At 43.3% G+C, this 20,107-nt stretch overlaps 1 protein-coding gene and 1 long non-coding RNA gene across 3 annotated transcripts in view; one reads left to right on the top strand and one right to left on the bottom strand.

The window, feature by feature from the left end:
* Positions 1-20,107, bottom strand: part of LOC132566145 (uncharacterized) — a 282,585-nt gene that overhangs the window by 9,142 nt on the left and 253,336 nt on the right. Inside the window, exon 2 of the long non-coding RNA XR_009555047.1 lies at positions 15,385-15,494. This is a non-coding gene — a long non-coding RNA (uncharacterized LOC132566145). The remainder of the gene's footprint in view (positions 1-15,384; positions 15,495-20,107) is intronic.
* RIMS4 (regulating synaptic membrane exocytosis 4) overlaps positions 1-20,107 on the top strand; it is a 115,126-nt gene that overhangs the window by 7,208 nt on the left and 87,811 nt on the right. The gene's annotated exons all lie outside the window — the stretch shown is intronic.

Genomic DNA, 20,107 nt, shown 5'->3' with positions numbered 1-20,107 from the left:
CTGAATGAGTTGAAGATCGAAAGGTTGAGGTTTTGGGCTTATAGGGGACACTGTAAGTAAAAGCAAAATAACAACAACGAAAACCCATTATTTGTGTTTGCTAAAAGTAATGGAGTTATATATTTACTTTGGTCCCCGGGCAGGGAGTCTTGGAAGGAAGTATATTAGAAAAGATGCTGCTAAAGTCCAAACTGTGCCAGGCTTTAGAAGGTTAAAAATGAGATGTAAAGCAGTTTCCTACTTTATCACCATGCACATTCTATTGCCATGCTGCTTCTACTGTGTACTTCATTACCAAGAGACTCCAGTCTCTAAATCCACTGCATAGGATTGCTTTGTGAGATAACTAGTGAGAAGACTTTATATCACCCTATCAAAGTCCACTGAAACCCTGGCATCTGTCCCAGTTCTCAAACTACTTTACTGATACATGTTAGTATGCAAATTTGAGATTATTAAAGTGGAGATACAACCAGTACAACTGGAAAGGGCTGCCCCTGATCTAGTATCCTTATTTTATTGTCTAGTAAGAATCAATCAGTTGGGAGAAAATGAAAACAAAGAGCTTGTTCTGGGGTCACAAGGCTTCTTTAGATCTGCTGACTGTTCTTCCTTTCATCACCTTGTAAAAGAGCCAATACAGTGCAGTGACTATGACCGTAAGCAACAGGAACTCTTGCTTACCTTAGTCATTAACTTGATAGGCAGCCTCAGACAAGTTGCTCGACTGCAATATGCAGACATGTTCCATGGTCTGAGCATGGCCAGAAGATACACCATGCAGAACTTTCTTGAAGCTAACTGGGTTTGGTTATAGGTCTTGTTTGTGCCTGAATAGGAGACCACAAGAAGGTGAGGCCATGACTCAGTGGTAAAGCTTCTTAGAACATAAGAGAAGCCAAGTTGAATCAGGCCAGTGGCCAGAACCCAGGTGCCATCAGGAGGTCCACCAGCAAAGTCAGAACTCCAGAAGCCCTCCCACAGTTGCCCCCCGCAAACACCAAGAAAACAGAATATCACTGCCCCTGGACATAGTGGCTAATAGCCACTGATGGATCTCTGCTGCATATATTTATCCAGTCCCTTCTTAAAACTGTCTGTGCTTGTAGCTTCCACCACTTCCTACAGCAGTGAATTCTGTTGAAAGAGCTGATGTAGTTAGTCCATTTCCCAGAACTAGCTTAGCAGAGAACATTAAAGCAGGAGTGTCTTTGCACCAGGTATTCAAGATTAGTCACAGCGTTATACAGAGCCACTTCTTCAGTTTAAGGCTAATAACAGTCCCTTTATTGTAGAGCTACATTCTAGATAGGAAAGACATTTTGGGGAAGAAAGGGGACAGAAGCTTTTTAGCTTGAAGAAATGATGATTAAGGAGTGACATGATAGAGGTTTACAAAATTATGCATTGAACAGAAAAGGCAGAGAAGGAAGTACTTTTCTCCCTTTCTCACAATACAAGAACTCATGGGCAGTCAATGCAATTAATAAGCAGTAGGCTTAGAAAGATAAAAAATACTTCTTCATGCAAAGAGTAATTAACATGTAGAATTCATTGCAACAGGAAGTGGTGGCAGCTACGAACATAGACAGCTTCAAAAGGAGATTAGATAAACATAAGGAGCTGAAGGTCCATCCCTGGCTATTAACCACAAGGTATAGCTGGAACACTATGCCTGGGGCAGTGATGCTCTGTATTCATGGTGCATGGGTGGCAACTGTGGGAGGGCTTCTGGAGTTCTGGTCCTGCTGGTGGACTTCTTGATGGCATCTGAGTTTTGGCCACTATGTGACACCAAGTGTTGGACCAGATAGGCCATTGGCCTGATTCAGCATGGCTTCTCTTATGTTCTTAATTGGTTTCAGAGCTTTTTTTGTAGCAGGAACTCCTTTGCATATTAGGCCACATCCTGTGATGTAGCCAATCTTCCAAGAGCTTACAGTAGACCCTGTAAAAAGAGCCCTGTAAGCTCTTGAAGGATTGGCTACATCAGGGAGAGGGTGTAGCCTAATATGCAAAGGAGTTCCTGTTACAAAAAAACCCCCTGATTGGTTTTATCCCATATATCACCCAACTGACCTGACCAATTCTATCCATCCACTACTTGAAGGTGAATTCAAAGTTACTATCACTTTCAGCATGTTTAGTGATCAGTGGGAGATACTGAGTGGGAGATACTCAGTGTGACTGAGGATATTAGTGTGTTTAAAATAGCATATTAAATAAACATATTTAAGAGGTTTAGAGGAGGTATTAATTATGAATAAGTTGAATCTTCTGAACAGAACAATAGTTGTTTTTGTTTACCTTATATGTTTCTGATGCTAACATTTCATAGTGAATTAAAATATACATAGACTCTTGAGCATAGTGATAGAGTTGTAGACTAGAGGAAATCACTGATTTTGTTCTTCCTCTTGCTTCGGAGATCCTCCTGAATAGTAGCTCTACCTAGCAAGGAAAACAGCTACAACTCAGGGCTTTTTTGAGCAAGAACACACAGGAACACAGTTCTGGCTGGCTTGGCATCAGGGGCGTGTGGCCTAATATGCAAATAAGTTCCTGCTGGGCTTTTTTTACAAAAAAAGCCTAGCTGCAACTAGTTAGAGGGAGTCTCAGAAGTCCAACTGCCTTGATGTGAGATGGGTGAGAACGGCCTGCCTGTTTTCTTCATTAAAAGTCTGGATGGCCTGCATTCTAATATTGATCCTTCAAGGAGGGTCTTATTTAGCTGGAACCTTTTTCTTTTTAAAATCTTGCTCTATCACTCCAGAATAAGAACATAAGAGAACATAAGAGAAGCCATGTTGGATCAGGCCAACGGCCCATTCAGTCCAACACTCTGTGTCACACAGTGGCCAAAAATGTTATATACACACATACACTGTGGCTAATAGCCATTGATGGACCTCTGCTCCATATTTTTATCTAAACCCCTCTTGAAGGTGGCTATACTTGTGGCTGCCACCACCTCCTGTGGCAGTGAATTCCACATGTTAATCACCCTTTGGGTGAAGAAGTACTTCCTTTTATCCGTTTTAACCTGTCTGCTCAGCAATTTCATCGAATGCCCACGAGTTCTTGTATTGTGAGAAGAACTCGTGGGCATTCGATGAAATAAAGATACAAGACTTTTGTATTGGGTCATATTAAGGCACAATATTATTAACTGGGGAGGGGCCAGTGGAAGAGCCTCTGCTTTGCATACAGGAGGTCCTAGATTCAATGCCTGACATCTTCAGTTAAAAGGACCAGGTAGGAGGTGATCTGAAAGACTTCTCTGCCTAAGACCCTGGAGAGCCACTGCCAATCTGAATAGACAATACTGACCTTGAAGGTGGATAAGCATAAGGTGGATTCATGTATGTTCATGTGACTGATCTACAGCCCCCCCCCCCCACACACATTTAGAAACTCAATTCCAACACCCTCAGTGTGGGTTAATTATTCTTACACAGCCTTTAGTCTCCATTGGGTGCTGAGGAGGTCCCGGCTAGTGGTGACATCATCAGCCCTGTGCCAGGCCAGTAAAACCGCTATTAAAGGGGCAGATGTCCTAGAGGCAGCCAGGCTCCCATGCTAGGCCTCTAAGTCCAGAGAGATTGGCTTTCTGTCTTGTCTCTTTAATAGAAGTTTAATGTGTGGAAATGAGCAACTGAAGCTGTTCATGGCATGGAGGTAAATAATGTCACCTGGTATATGACATCACATTAAAGGGACAGGATTTTTTCCCCCCAGGCCTGTTGGCAACCCTAGGTCTACCACCCCAACCATCGTTTCTCCAAAGGGGACAGAAGCAAATTCGTCCCCAGCATACTATGGATGGGAGAGTGAAGTTGCATTACTGTTAATCCTACCGTCTTGACGACAGCTGGGCATCTTCAAGGAGATATGGGAAGGACTCCCTGAGATTTATGCTGTGTATTTACAGAGATAGGAGTTATGAGGTGGATTTGTGAGGATTACTCAGCTGTGAAATCACTTTCTTCCCCAGAATGTCTGCCTTTTTCTCTCAAGGCCCTTCTCCCCTTGGTAGCCTGGCCTCCATAGAGGCACGTACTGTCTCAGTTTCACCAGCAGGAAGCAGGGATGCCAGCCTCCAGGTGAGGTCAGGAGATTCCCAGAGTTACCACATCTCCAGACCACAGAGATCAGTTCCCCCGAGAGAAAAAGAGAGCTGGAAGGTACCCCCAAGGGTCATCTAAGTCCAACCTCCTGCACAGTGCAGGAAATTCACAACTGCCTCCCACCCCCCACACTTCTGTAGCGATCCCCACTCAATGCCCAGAAGAAGAAAACTGTGCTTTTGTAAGGCAGACTCTGTGGCATTAGACCATTCTGAGCCCCTCCCCAGGGTTCACCCCCAAATCTCCAGGAACTCCTGAACACAGAGGGCAACCCTGGTGGGAAGAGAAAGTGGGCTCGGCCCCGTAAAAATATGCTTGGAAAAAAACCGAGTTAAGCTTTAAGGAGACCCAATATACATGTTTATGTTTGATGCAATACCAAAATTATTTTGCTTATGTGTAACAGACAGATTTGCAAGCATAAGCAAATGGCAACAGGAAGTCAGAAAAGGTGCCAAGGAAATGGACAGTGGAGAAAAATAAAGGAATTAAGTTGTGGGGAGAACAAGCTACTCAGCAGAACTGTTTTGTAAAAATGAGTTACTTGCTCAGGTCAAGAGATTAGCTGTGCTGAAGGTTAGCATTAAATCATCTGACTGTTTGGCACTGTAATCATGGGGCTGCAGGGATTTGTCTCCCTTAGGAATATTTACCCAGAATTTGTGGCTTACTTTCCAAAAATGAAAATCTTGATGGCTCTTATTTATGAAGATAATAGAGAACTGGCAGGCCATATTCATATGTTCTGTCAAAATCCTGCTTCCGATTTCCACAGTACAAAGGCTCTGAAATGATTATCAAGCACTAAACTTTTTTTAAAAAAAGAAAACATTTTAAATGACAATTATTTCACAAGTAAGCTTCCCTCCTCCCCCCCCCCCCAAAATGTGAATATCATATGTTGTATGGCACAGAACAGGCTAGGGTTGCCAAGTCCAATTCAAGAAATATCTGGGAATTTTGGGGGTGGAGGCAGGAGACATTGGGGTGGAGCCAAGAGCAAGAGTGTGACAAGCATAATTGAACTCTCTGTGGAGTTCTGGCCATCACATTTAAAGGGACCACACACCTTTTAAATGCCTTCCTTCCATAGGAAATAATGGATGGGGGCACCTTCTTTTGGGACTCATAGAATTGGACCCCCTGGTCCAATCTTTTTGAAACTTGGAGGGTAGTTTGGGGAGAGGCATTGGATGCTATACTGGTGCCTCTATCTCAAAAGAACAGCCCCCTCAGAGCCCCAGATACCCGGGGATCAATTATCCATTATTTTCTATGGGAATTAGTCTCCAAAGAGAATAATAGAGTTGCCAGCAGACATTCCCCTCCCCTCCCCCTGCTTTCTGATGACCCTGAAGTGCGGGGAGGGCCTCCAAACCAGGGGATCCTCTGCCCCCCACCTGGGGATTGGCAACCCTAGAACAGGCCTGTGGCCAGTGGGAGGAGGGCACTGTGGGCTGTGCCCCCTATTGAATCTTTGACATCCCCAATCTTCCCCTTTAAGTTCCCTTCTTCCCTCCTTGTCCTGCCTTGTGACAAATTTCTTGCCCTGCCCTGCCTCCTGGGATCTTCCTCCTTCTTTGCTCCAGGTGATACCTTCCAGAAGCTGCTAAAAGCTTGTCTTTTCCCTCCATCTTTCTGCAAAAGCTCATTCATGGGTGGGGGAGGAGAGAGCATGCTTCATCTTGAGTTCCACACCAAAGTGCTGTCTTGGCCTGCTTTCCATGTTTCGCTTTGCCTCTACTAGAGGCTTCCAAAGAGCATGCAAACCACCCCGCTCCATCCAGTCGCCTTGCAGAAGTATGCTGCCTGCTCTACACAGCTGACTGTAAGCGACTTCTTTCAACCTTACTGGGTGGGTTCACCTGTTCCTTTAATTTAATTTAAATGTAATTTAATTTTAATTTAATTTGCGCTCCCAGCATCCCATCTGAAAAAAATTCCTGGCTATGGGGCTGTCACATAATGAAGAGACAAACATTTCACAATACATTTAACTGTTGTGCTATGAAGGGAAAACTGTGATCTGATTCCAGGAAGAATTAGAGAGTCAGTTTGATGTAGTGGTCAAGTGTGCAGACTCTTATCTGGGAGAACAGAGTTTGATTCCCCACTCCTCCACTTGCAGCTGCTGGAATGGCCTTGGGTTAGCTATTGCTGTCACAGGAGTTGTCCTTGAAAGGCCCACCCACCTCACAGGGTGTCTGTTGTGGGGGAGAAGATATAGGAGATTGCAAGCTGCTCTTGAGTCTCTGATTCAGAGAGAAGGGCAGGATATAAATCTGCAGTCTTCTTATTATTCATAGAATTAGTTCAATCACATTTATTTAATTATTTTAAATTTGACTTTTAAGTCACCCTCCCCTGAAAAACAGGGCTCAGGGCGGCATACAACTGTGATAGCAATTTACAAAGATTTTGATGTTAATATAATACATATAGTAATACATGTACAGCAACCTAAGCCAATCTGGTGGCGATAATTCCAAGAAAGTGCTGTTGCCTTGTAGAGGAGGGAACCAATACAAAAGAGGAAGCTATACTAATCAGAAACAGGAACAAAAGCCAAAGCTCACGACTGAATACTGTAAAATGTGCTATGTATTTACAAAAAATTTTCAACAAAGTGCTATAAGAAATATAAATCTCAAATTTCTCCAAAACACATAGCCCACACTGTACACAGACAGCCTGAATCCACTCTATGCAGACTCGAAATGAAAGACCCAGTATACAGTTCACATTGTTATATATGCTATTTTATAGCTTAAAACAACATCGTCCACATTCGAGCTCATTAGAATCCATTCGAGCTAGCTCTGTCTTCTTTGCTCATGTGAAGTTGTATAGGAACCAGTTCAAATGTCCTGAAGAAGAAGAGTACGATGGCAAGCGGGCACTTCAAAGCCGTTTCTCAGCGGATCTTCATCAGGTGCATGTGTGGTATTGAGACCAATGATAGAATCAATGACTTACTTCGAGTCATGCAGAAAATGCTGGCATCCTCTGTAGAGGAGGGAGGCAGAGGAAGAGTACCACCGCTCAACCAAATGCCTGCCGGAACATCTCTGCCTTACATGCCCTGAGGAACAACAACAAGCCCCTCAGAGCATGAATGTTGTTTGGCAGAGAGTTCTACCAGGTAGGGGCCAGGGCTGAAAAAGCGCTGGCCCTGATTGAGGGCAGCTGGATGTCCCTTGGGCTGGAGACTACCAGTAAGTTCTTATCTCCTGAACGTAAGGTTTTTCTGGGAGTATGCCAGGACATTGACAGTGATTATACATATTTTGGTATCGTCGTTCCAGATTCTGAGAAACAACCAAATTTCAATTGGATGGGAAAACATCACTTTCATTCTCACACATTCCAAAGCTAAGAATCGTAGACAGAAAAAGGTTGCTACTATTAAAATATCTCTCCTCACCACCCTGACTAAAATGCTATCTGCAGTTAGTTCCATTTTGAGGCAAACAAGTCCGATATCCTATTCTTTTGCACAGGATGTAAAGACAGTTTTCCCTTTATGGTAAAAAAATGCATCAGTGTAAATCTAAATGATGTGTTACTTTAGTAGCTAAATACAAACACAGTTAAAGCCCATGAGAACAAAGTTTAGAGTCCAGTGGCACCTTTAAGATTAACAAAGTTTTATTCAAGGTATAAGCTTTCTGGTGCATGCATACTTCCCCCCTTGTGACTGAAGAAACCTAGGCACTGAGGATGCTTATGGAAGGTTTGATTTTGTTCTTCAAGCAAATTTTGCCATCTGAATTCCTCTAGTATTAAAGTCCAGAACATTTTGAAGTCAAAACTACTATTGTTTTCTTTCCTTCTTTACATTTTCATGAGTTCTGTTCATGGCCATTTGTTATGAGGGCCAGATCTGACACATGGCCTTGTCAGACCAGGCCATGTGTGTCATAAAATGTAATGCCAGGTAGCAGAGATATAAATGTTATAAAGGACACAAACACAATTAAATATTTAAAAAAATAAAATTAAATGAAATATGCTTAAAGTTTAGCACTCTTGCAATATTTTGTTTATTTAACAGTTTCTGATAATTGACATGTCTTGCTCTGAATCAAAATCTGAAGACAATGTCTGTGCTGTAGCAGTCTTGAGTATGGTGTTCAGGTGTTGGCCAGGCGTGTATCTGTAAGTTGTGAACCTACTTTTGATTCGACATTCATTACAGAGATCTCATGGTCAGTGCTTTGAGCCTAAGATCCAGAGGGAAACATGAAATGACTGGGCATTGTGAGCTTTTGTACATAAGTTGTTCATGTGAGGTTAGCCAAGGGAGAAAATAGAGGCTTTGCTCTGTAGCTCCTGTGCAATTGAGCAAGCCTGGCAAAGCAAGCTGTGACACAGAAGGAAGCAAAAAAGAGAGAAGGAAGCAGATGAGCGTGAGATGCTCGTGGGCCTGATAGGAGCCCTCCAGGGGTCTGATCCAGCCCTTGGGCTTCACGTTTGACACCCCTGGTGTAGGCCTTTAATATGGACAACAGCACAAAAACCCTTGTGACTGTAAAGAAAAATTTATTATAAAACAGATTCAAGTCCAGTAGCACCTTAGATACTAACAAGAGTTTCAGGTAATAAGCTTTTGAGTGTCATAGTACCCTTCATCAGACAAAAGCTGTAATTCTTGTTGATCTCTAAGGTGCTACTGGGCTGGAATCTAACTGTTTTACTAAAGACCAACACAGATATCATCTGGAACTATATTTTTAGAAGTGAATGTTTATCGATCGGCGACAAAATAAGAGGAGGGTGGTGATGCACTTGGCAGTAAAAAAAGAACAGATTCTCTTCAGATAGAGCAGTTTTTTCAGAATTATGTGCCACACTGGCCCATTACTGCTATTGAAATTCTGTAATATGCAAGCTGCCTATAAACAACACAACATTCACGTCAGCTCGCATGAGGGGCAGTCCATGCTCTTTCGGACTCTTAGGGACTACTGTTACAATGCTTACACACGCTTGCATTTCATCAAAGAAGTGGAAGCACTTTATATCTTATCTTGATTGGAAAGGGGGGGGGGAATGCCTCTGTCTGCCCCCTTGTGTAAAATGACATTCGCCTCAGGTCCTTCTGCAAATCTGTTTTATTTATTTATTTACATTATTTAAAGTCTGCCTTTCTCACTTCTTCTCAAGGGGGATTACACAGAGTGAGACACTACAATCGACAGGTGCGCTATTCAATAAACAATGCAATAGGATTAGAGTTGTAGAATGGACCAGAAGTCTAAAAACAGAACTGAACGCAAATAGATCTGACACATTTAATTATGCAAAATTTCATAGCAGAATCCTAGTTTCAGCAAGCTACACACAGTAGTACAGACTACAGACCCTAATAGTTTTTCCAAGTAACTTTGTGGGTCATTTAATACAGTGCAGCCCTCTTAAACAGGGCTGCCAACCTCCAGGTGGTGGCTAAAAATCTCCCACTATTACAACTGATCATCAGACAGTGCTCACTTGATGGCATTATACCTTGCTGAGGACCAGGGCTTTCTTTGTAACAGGAACTCCTTTGCATATTAGGCCACACCCCCTGATGTAACCAATCCTCTAAGAGCTTTCAGGACTCTTAGTACAGGGCCTACTGTAAGCCCTTAGTGGATTGGCTACATCAGGGGTGTGTGGCCTAATATGCAAAGGAGTTCCTGCTACAAAAAAAGCCCTGCTGAGGACCTTCCCTTATCCAAACCCCACCCTTCTCAGGCTCCACCCTCCCAAATCTCCAGGAATTTCTCAACCCAGAGTTGGCAACCCTAGGAGAGTCTAACAGCCTGGAAAGCCTCTTAACTGTCATTTTCTGTCATGATCTACCCTCTTCACTGGTTTCTGGTGAAACTGACATCAGCAAAGCAATCACAAGTTCTCAGGTGGGTCTGTCACAAGTTCGCTCAGAGCTGTTCTCCCAAGAGCAGTTCTCAAAAGCAATTCACTGGGTGTCTGTGGTAGAAAGGGGAAGGGAAAGGGAAAGGAAATTGGAAACCACTCTGAGACTTCAAGTAAAAATGGAGTATAAATCCAATTTTTTCTTCTTCTCCTTCTCCTTCTTCCTCCTTCTCCTCCTCTGATCCCCACCCCAATAATCTGTTGTTAATCAGAGTTAAAGCAAGAAAAATATTGTAGAAACTGACAAGCCCTGACACCAGAAGGGGATGTGTAAGTGGCAGAGAAAATGGCTGTTCCATAGATACCCATAACCATAGGAAGGAGGACATCTAGCACCTCTGCATTGCTTGCAGAATGTCCCTGGTTCAAACCCCAGCATCCTTAGTTAAAAGGATCAGGTAGTAGCTGATGTGAAAGACCTCATCGAGACCCTGTAGAGCTGCTGCCAGTCAGAGCGGACAATCCTGACTTTGAGAAACCAGTGCACTGTCTTAGGATAAGGCAACTTCATGTGTGCAAGGCAGCCATGTATGTTAATAGTGGTCAAGATATTCTTCTGAACAAAGTTAGACTCCCATGGTACCTTTAAGGCCAACAAAGTTTTATTCAAGGTATAAACTTTTGTGTGCACCCACGTTTCTTCAGGAACAGTATCTGAACTTCGTTGGTCTTAAAGGTGCCAGTGGACTCAAAGTTTGTTCTACTGCTTCAAACCAACACTGCAACCCACCTGAATCTATTTTCAAGAGATTGTTCTGTACACTAGAGGCTAAAATGTGATAAAGCCATGCTCAAAAAGTAGATGAGTATCCTGGTATGTGTATGTGGAAGGTTTAGAAAAAATGCACTTCAGACAGAATCCACTTATCCACAGGTTACATAAACTCTCAGGAAACTAAAAATATGGCTATAAGTAAAATACTCCTTCCTGGATGGTCATCAATTTATGTACTGCAAGTGCATTTAAAAGTACTTCTGTCTTTCTCATCTACAAATCAACAGTAGAGATACTCAAAATAATTTAATGGTGCAGTCCTAAATACAGTTACATCCTTCTAAGCCTGTTGACCTCAGTGGTATAACTCTGTTTGGAATAGCACAGACGTGTGAAAGCATGCAAGTGAAAGAAGGAGGGATTTCTCCCCCAAAATAATGTTTATGTGGGGTTTTTAAATTGTCAATTTACTCCAAACCATTCTGTCTCTGGGTATCTTTCATTCAAAGAGCAAATTTTCTTCTGCCACTTCCAATTCATGTAAAATTAATTCCAATGCAACAGTTATTACCTGGGGGGGAAATGTAGCTCTGCTAGCTTTAAAAAAAAAACCAGGGTGGTGGGGAGGAAATCCTTTGGTCTGTCAGGTTTCTGCATCAGGATCAGTCATGAAGTGCTTGTAGCTGTGTGACTTCCACGTCTTTGTGGGATGAATTCTTGCATCTGATTTGCCAAAGAGAAATGAGACTCAATTGCTGCTGTTGTTTGAGAAATAATTTATTTGCACAAGCTCTCTAAGCAATGAATTACGCATTCACAGTTTCTGAAGTCTGAATTACATGAGGGAAATGAGTACTTTTTTTTTCCAAATTAGAAAAAAAAGTCTGCAAAATAGATTCTGTCAAAACTGGCAGCTATCACCTGACTGCTCTTAATTATCATAGCTCTGATTCTGATCATTGCAATCTTGACTTCTGCTTGGCATTCTGTCCTTAAAGTGTTGCCTGGGGTACATTTGAAAAGGTTTTAAGAAATTTGAATGGATACTTTATGTGCTCAGAACAGCTGTTTAGCAGGCTTGGAATACTGCAACCCCCTCGCCCCCCAAAAAACTATTCCTGTGTCACCTGCATACCTTCCCATGGGATTGCATAGGAACAGTGATCCATGAAAGACAGCTTTTTGCTGTATCTGTTGCTGTGTTTATAAACGGTTCTGATTAATCTTCTGAACAAGAGAGACATCTGTGAAAGTTACAGGAGAGCGGCAGTGGGGGGGGGGGGGTGAGGCACATAGCACGTTCCATAAATAAACGGGGACGTATACACAAATCGAATCCTCAGCAAACCTTTATTTAACTCATTTATATGCCCATATGTCTCCATACAAAGCATAAGAGGAGCCCTGCTGGATCAGACCAGTAATCCATCTTGTCAAGCAACACAGTACCCAACCAGATGCCCCAGCAGGGTTGCCAGCCTCCAGGACGCCCCTGGAGATCTCCTGCTATTACAATTGATCTCCAGATAACCAAGATTGAACCAAGAAAATGACTGCTTTGGAGGGTGAACTCTATGGCATTATAGGCTAATGAGGTCCTTCCCCTCCCCAAACCCTCCCTCCCCAGGCTCCAATCCCCAAATCTCCAAGTGTTTCCCAACTCGGACCTGGCAACCCTATGCTCATACAGCATAGAGGTCAAGGCTTCCCACTGATGTTGTGCACTGGCTTTCAAAGTTATGCTGTTTCTGAAGATGAAGACTCCTGTTACTCACCACCCTGTAAAAAGTCTGCCATGAAAATGTTGTGATGCAATGTCACCCCAGAGTTGGAAACGACTGGTGCTTGCACCTTTACCTTTATCCACATTCTCCATTCCATGCATAACTGCATGAACCTCTGTCATGTCCCCCCTTCCCTTTCTTTTTTTTAAATTGAAAAGCCCCCAATGCTTTAGCCCTTTGTCATAGAAAAGATGTTCCAACCCCTTAATCATCTTGATTCCCCTCTTCTGTACTTTTGCCAGCTCTGCAAAATCCTTTCTGAGGTACAGCTACCATTACTGTACACATATTCTTTTGCATTTTATACTGCACAAGCAAGAAACTTTTTTGGCTCCTTGTTTTGAATTGAAGGCTGTTTTTAAATTAACAATAATCTGAATAAACAGTATAACCACAGGAATGATCTGATGAAGATTAACTCACAACCTGGTTTGACCAGCAATCCATCTCTTTGTCATGTGCTTTAACTCCTTGTTGTTGTTGTTGTGTGTGTGTGTGTGTTAAATGCTGTCAAGTCACTGCTGCCTTATGGCAACCCTATGAATTAATGACCTCCAAAACATCCTATCATGAACAACCTGGCTCCCCATTCCTCCAAGTGGCAAGAAGTTCCAGGGGCAACAGGAACTGGGTTAGTTTCCTTTAGAAAGGGAGCATCAGAGATTTTGAGGATTTGGGATGTGTGTGTGTGTGTAATATTTGCTTTAATCACAATGCATAGAGTACAGGTGAAAACAGAGGCACTGCTGAGGGAAGAGTTGCCAACTGTCTGGAGGGGAAAATGGCCATTTAATAGAGGTTTAATGAGATGTTATTTACCAGGTGATGTTACTTACCTCCATGTCATGAAAAACTGCAGCTGCCCGTTGCTGTCCATTAAGCCTCTGGGGAAGAGGCAGGACATTTAGGCTGGGTCCAGATGGCAAATTTGAGGTGACACAGGGATGGCCCCCCAGATGGAGTTAAAAAGAACATTCAGATGTTCACATCTGACAACTGTCCTGCTCTTGTACTCACCCTGCTGTCCTCCAGCGTCATTGAAGCAGCTTAAAAATCTCCACAGCACTTTCCCGCTGCCTTTCCCATCCATCTGAATGGCTGGGGAGTGCCTGAGAAATGCTGCTCAAGCACTTGAGCAGTCTGACCTCTCTCCTAGGGCATGCACAGCCTGTCCCAAGGCAGCAGGCCACTCTCAGTCTGACTGCCCCGAGGGTGCTTTCCTCTCTGCCGGATTTCTTCCAGGATGGATGGCTGCCACACTGAGCTGCCAGTCTGGACCCCGCCTTAGACTGGGCTACTTGACAAAATAATCTCCTAACAATTAGCACTCATTCCGGAACATTCCAGTTCTCTTGTCATAAGCTCCACAACCGGGTGGGCCACATCACTTTAGGCCACTCTAGACCCGTCCACAAATAATTAGACAACAAAACCCACAGCAGTCATTAGAGTTACATTTGGTCTTTCTTCCTGACAAAGCTTTTGTTAACAGCCATATATAGGTAGGTAGAAATCTTATTAATTAATCAATATGCTTTTACTGTATTAAACCTGCTAAAGACATAGGAGCTCCCCACCCCTAAAAATATTGCAACTCTAACTCAAATTTGTACAAATGTAAACAGAACACAAATAGATGTGAAATGTCACTGCCTAGTAAGACTACTGCTGGGAATGACTAATTTCTTTATGTTGGTGCTGTTTGCATGACAGAAGCCTATAGGGGAACTGATTTTTCCAGATTGCAACTTTTGAAATGACTAATAATGTAGTAATGGTGTGCTCTGTCCTCTCAAGTGAAGAGAAGGCCATCTTTTGTTTACTCTGATTGCTTGTGATCAAAGCTAGCATGGTGGGTACAGGGGCTGAAGTGCCAGGCCCAGGTTCAAATCCCCATTCTCCCATGGAAGCTCAGGGGACAACCTTGGGCCAGTCACTGTCTCCATCTAACCTATCTCACTGGGTTATTGTGGTGAGGATAAAATGGAAGAGAAGAGAATGATGTTGTGAACTGCTAGGGTCTCCACTGGGGAGGAAGGCAGGGAATATAAAATGAACGAATAAACACATGTGATCAGTGGATAGTTCTAGATCAAGTCAATGATGCTCTCTCATTATCTTTCTGGAAGATGCTACTTCCATTAGCATTAGTGGCTACTGTGTAAGACAACCTTTCATCCCTGTGGGAGATGTAGAAACAGCATTTTCAACATGGTTAGTAAATGAGACTTCAATGCATTTTGCACCTGGCTGAGATTTGTTTGGCGGACGTCACCCCAGACAGCTTTTTCAAGATGATGCCTTTGATTTTATATTGGGGAAGTTAGCTAAAAGGCAGAGCTAATGAGAGGTGGGGTAAAAATGGGATCTTCTACCTATGTTTACGGTGATCTTTCCCTTTAAACCCTTTGAAGTAAAGCACCAGGCCAATATTAAAAAAAAGGATTTTAATTTAGAAAAAGCAGAATTTAGGATACACATGAATTTAAGAACATTACATACAAGATATTGGAAATAAAAGGAGGTAGCAGATGAATAGGAGGGAAAATGGGGTTGAGGGTGATACGTTAACAATCTTGGAGAGTGGCTAAGCCTGGGGTTTGGAAAAAGGGGGCACGTGAAAATGACCAGTGCTACATTCTCAGAGCCCTGATATGGATCAGTGAGAGCCAGTTTGGTGTAGTGGTTAAGTGCACAGACTCTTATCTGGGAGAACAGGTTTGATTCCCCACTCCTCCACATATACTTGCTGATGTGACCTTGAGTCAGTCATAACTCTCTCAGAGCTGTTTTGCTCAAGAGCAGTTTTTGCCAGAACTCTTAGCCCCCCCCTCCCCACCTCACAGGGTGTCTGTTGTGGGGAGGGGAAGGGAAAGGAGATTGTAAACTGCTCTGAGACTCCTTTGGGTAGTGAAGGGCGGGGTATAAATCCAATCTCTTCTTCTACTACTACTACTAATCTGGGAGGCCAAGCAGAATCACACTGGGCATGTGACTGACCAGGTATATATTTATATCACAAAATGTTACCTGAGGGTATAATGACATGGATGAGCTAGGGTGACAACAGTGTGATGGATTTGAGTTGCTGGACAAAGGAGATGTCCGAAGTTTCTCAAGAGTCCAGGCAAAAGGTGAGATGTTTCCTAATGGTGGCTATTCAGTACAAATAAGGAATTGATGTCTTCCTTGACAGCCTGGAGTAAATAGGAGAAGTACATATGCAGGACAGATAACTGTCCTATTCAGGAAGGAGGCAATAGCCAGGAGGGAGAAATTCTATTAATGCTGTGGTGTGTCGATGAGACCAAGAAGCAGATTGCAAAACATAACCCATTCATTCAGAGAAGATGGGCTAAGGCACGATCCCCTATCTGCATCATTGGCAGGCAATAAGTACTTTCTTAGCCATGAGTTTTGGAACCTTGGGGCAGAAACAGTTTCTACTCTGAGGAGGAAGGGGGGTCTGCTTTGGATGGCAATAGTGTTGTCCCTATTATTGCACCTGTATCTTTCTCAGAAGGATCCCTGTGGTGCAGAGTGGTAAAGCTGCAGTACTGCAGTTTGAGCTCTCTGCTCACGACCAGAGTTCGATCCTGGTGGAAGCTGGGTTCAGGTAGCTATCTCAAGGTTGACCTGCTGGATCACATCCTCTCTTCCATCCTTCGGAGGTCGGTAAAATGAGTACCCAGCTTGCTGGGGGGAAAGTGTAGATGACTGCGGAAGGCAATGGCAAACCACCCTGTAAAAAGTCTGCCATGATGTGACGTCACCCCAGAGTTGGAAACGACTGGTGCTTGCACAGGGGACTACCTTTACCTTTTTTATATTTCTCAGGCCAATGTCTCTTAAGCAGGAATGCAGTTCTGACTGGCTTGGCACCAGAGGGTGTGGCCTAATATGCAAATGAGTTCCTGCTGGGCTTTTTCTACAAAAAAAGCCCTGCCTTTGGAGCAGATCCAGGCGAATAAAAGGAAGTTTAATCCCAACAAGGCAGAAGTGCTACTGGTGAGCAGAAAGTCTGAACCCAGGAAGTGTGATCTGTTCTGGTAAGCCAGCTGTGTGGCCTTTTCTGGGCACAAAAGATCTGGCCACTGGGGTGCATGCCCTGGTTGCATCTAGCTTAGATTACTGTAATGTGCTCTCTGTTGGACTGCCCTTGAACAGTGTTCAGAAATTTTGATTGATACAGAATGTTGCAGCCAGGATGTTGACTGGAGTGGGTTGTAGGGACCATGTCACTTCCATCTTGGCCTATCTACACTGGCTCCTAATCCATTTCCGAGCACAATTCAAGATGCTGGTATTGACCTTTAAAGCCTTACATGTCTTGGGGCTAGCATACCTGCTGGATCACATCCTCTCTTAGGGCCCCACCTGATCACTACAGTCATCCTCTGAGGCCCTGCTTCAGGTGCCCCTCCTTCTGAGGTTAGGCAGGGGCCAAACCAGGAGAGTCTTCTCAGTCATAGCACCAAACTCTGGGACTCTCCTCAGAGAGAATATCTTGTCCCCGTCTTGTGCTGTCTTCCACTGGTGGGTGAATACTTTGGGTGCATTCACACTACACTGCACTAATGCATTTTGCAGCTGGATTTTTGCTATTCTTATGCAGTAAAAATCTAGTCACAAACACATTATTTAGTATAGTGTGAATGCACCCTTTTTGTTCGTGTGTTTCATCTGAAATTCCGCTACCCTGTCTGTAACTTTTGCTTTTGTGCATGCATATTTAATGGATTTATATGTGTAACTTGGTTTTGTCTGAAGGACATGTTTTGTTTGGTATTAATGGTTTTTACTTTTTAAGATGTGTTTTAATTAGTTATATTTTTAAATCTCTTAGTCACCTTGATGAGGCTCTAATGAGGGCAGAAAGGAGTCTACATTTTGTAAATAAATAAAAGCTTCTTCTTCTTCTTCTTCTTCTTCTTCTTCTTCTTCTTCTTCTTCTTCTTCTTCTTCTTCTTCTTCTTCTTCTTCTTCTTCTTCTTATTATTATTATTATTATTATTATTATTATTATTATTATTATTATTATTATTATTATTATTATTATTATTATTATTATTATTATTATTATTATTATTATTATTATTATTATTATTAGCTCTGGGTCAGCACCAAATGGATGTGTGGAAGGGATGACCAATTCTATTCTAAATCTGCATGTATGTTAGCATCCCCCCCACACTAGATGCTCCTTGTAAAGAAAATAGTTTTTTGGGGGGGAGGGGTAGATCTCCAGAGCTCCCATCCGAAAATGAAACTGACCCTGTAAGAAAGCTTCCTCTGAAACTCCCTGCCACTAGGCAAGGTGGGAAACTCCCTGCCACTAGGCAAGGTGGGGGGTCGCATGCTTACACATCATACATTTGCAAGAATTCTCTTTCCTATGGTTGACGTGCCTTTAAAAAACCTCTGGGTTATGGCCCTAGGTGTTCTTTGAACGATTGAAACCCAGCCCGAGTTACCACTAGTGGCAGGTGTGCAAGATGATGTTCATTCTTGCAGCTAATAGATGCTGGGGCACGCTGTGATTTATGAGATTGTTCCTAAAAAAGCTTTCTCGTGTGCTTGAGAGCTCCGAGCGGCTAGATTGGTCGGCATCCAATAGGCAGGCCGTTCGAATTGGCTGCCGGCTGCTGCAGTAATCCCGGTGACCTCTAGAGGCCGCTTGACGTGAGCCGTATTGATGCTGCTTGTAACGAAAACAGCCTGTGTCAAAAACGCTGCACCGTATGAGGACATTTCCATGGCAACGTGCAGATCCCATGGTACCTTGCCTTGCGCTTTGATATCAGCACGCACCGCCTGGCCTGCACATACTTGTCCCCCACCCCCCACTTCTGATGTGAGATAGGTTGGAGATGACACAATAATCCTAATATACATTTGAGGAGGGGCATATGAAGAGGGGTTAGGAAGCTTTGGGTGGTTAGATGCAAAGGGGGGGGGGGATGTTGGAGCTCCTTGAAGAGCTGGGCAGAACAGGAGAGTCTGGAATCACACAGAGGTTAAACAAGGAAATCGTGCGGAGGCAAGACATGCAACATCTGCCAAAATTCTCCCAGGCATAGAATTAATCTGACATCCGTGCCTTCATAATAAAAGATGGTCATCTCAAGAACATCTGCATTCTGTTTCCAGCATGCCAGTGCAGCCCACTAACTCCATACAGCCCACCCCCTTGGTTTGCTGCTTGCCAGACATTATAAAACAGAAGGGCTGACGAGAATTTTGTGGGTACATGATAAAATTCCAGTTTCAGCTTCTGCAGTGCTTCATTTCTGAGACTGCTGATGATTTGCAAAGGTAGCCTGTTAAGTCGTTTTCTTTCCCCTTTGGAAAAGGAAACCAAATAGCAGCTCTCCCTTCTGTTAAAATAACCTTCAATTTCTGCCTGGACAGATGGTTGAGCATCTGCAGTGTACCTGTGTAATTTCTGCCTCTGGATCTCCCTCTCTCCTGATTACATGATTAACAGTGCAATAGTCTGCAGAGTTGCTCTAATCTAAGTCCACTGAAATCAGTGGAGCTTTGCTAGAGCAACTCTGCATAGAAATAGCATTGGAGGTGCTTCAACAGCATTCAGTCTATGATATATCTCAGCATGTTTCAGATTCTGTCTTCTGGTTTGCCCTCAAGTTGCTTTGCAGAGGTTAGAGTTGCTTTCTGTATGCAGTCTGGTAAGGCGTTGATTGTCCGTTGCTGTTATATTGCAGGATGTTACCTATTCATTGACACCCTCATAGACTTTTAAAAATCCCAACATAAACTTGTGGCCTTTTGAGAGGATCTAATCTCCCCTAAGCACGCACGCACAAGCTCACTCCATTCCTCTAGTTTCATTCATGTCTCAAACCATGTGTTTTGTGTGCCTATAAATAATTCAGCGCTGCTGCTAGTTTGGTGTACAACACACTCACTCACTCCAGGACTCTTCATTTCTCTATTTATTCGTCCTTAGCGCATAAATAGTTTGCGGGATTTGTTTGCATTTATTAGTCATAAGCTCTTTTGGCTTGTTATGAGGTTGTCTGACTTGTTAGGAGGGACTTTTCCATTTCTGCAATGGATTTCCTCTTTACTCATAGCCAAACGGGATAGCGGGAGGAGAATTTTTATGTCGCTGTCAGATTGGTGTTGGCAATATTCAGTCATTATCTGATCCTTAGCAAAGAAGAAACCACCAGGTTCTTTGCAGGTTGTTCTAAAAAGGCCAGAACCAGGCACCACAAGTGTGGATGTAGTAGAACAGTGCCCGAGTAGGATCTGGGAGACCCAGGTTCGAATCCCTGCTCTGCCATGGAGACTCACTGGGAGACCTTGGGCCTTGGACACGCAGCCTAACCTACTTTTCAGAGGGCCTGGTTACAAGTTACAGTGAACAAATATATCACCCATGTACAGTGTATGCTTGATTTTTTTTCTTTATATGTGCATTGAATAAATAAGTACATAAGACAAGCTCTGCTGCATCAGACCAGTGGTCCATCTTGTCCAGCATCCTGTCTCACACAGTGACCAGCCAGTTCCTCTGGTCACTAAGCCACAGAACA

This window comes from Heteronotia binoei, chromosome 2 (genome assembly GCF_032191835.1).
Source record: "Heteronotia binoei isolate CCM8104 ecotype False Entrance Well chromosome 2, APGP_CSIRO_Hbin_v1, whole genome shotgun sequence".
NCBI lineage: Eukaryota > Metazoa > Chordata > Lepidosauria > Squamata > Gekkonidae > Heteronotia > Heteronotia binoei.
Note: the sequence above shows the minus strand (reverse complement) of the source record. Positions and strands in the feature narration are given on the sequence as shown.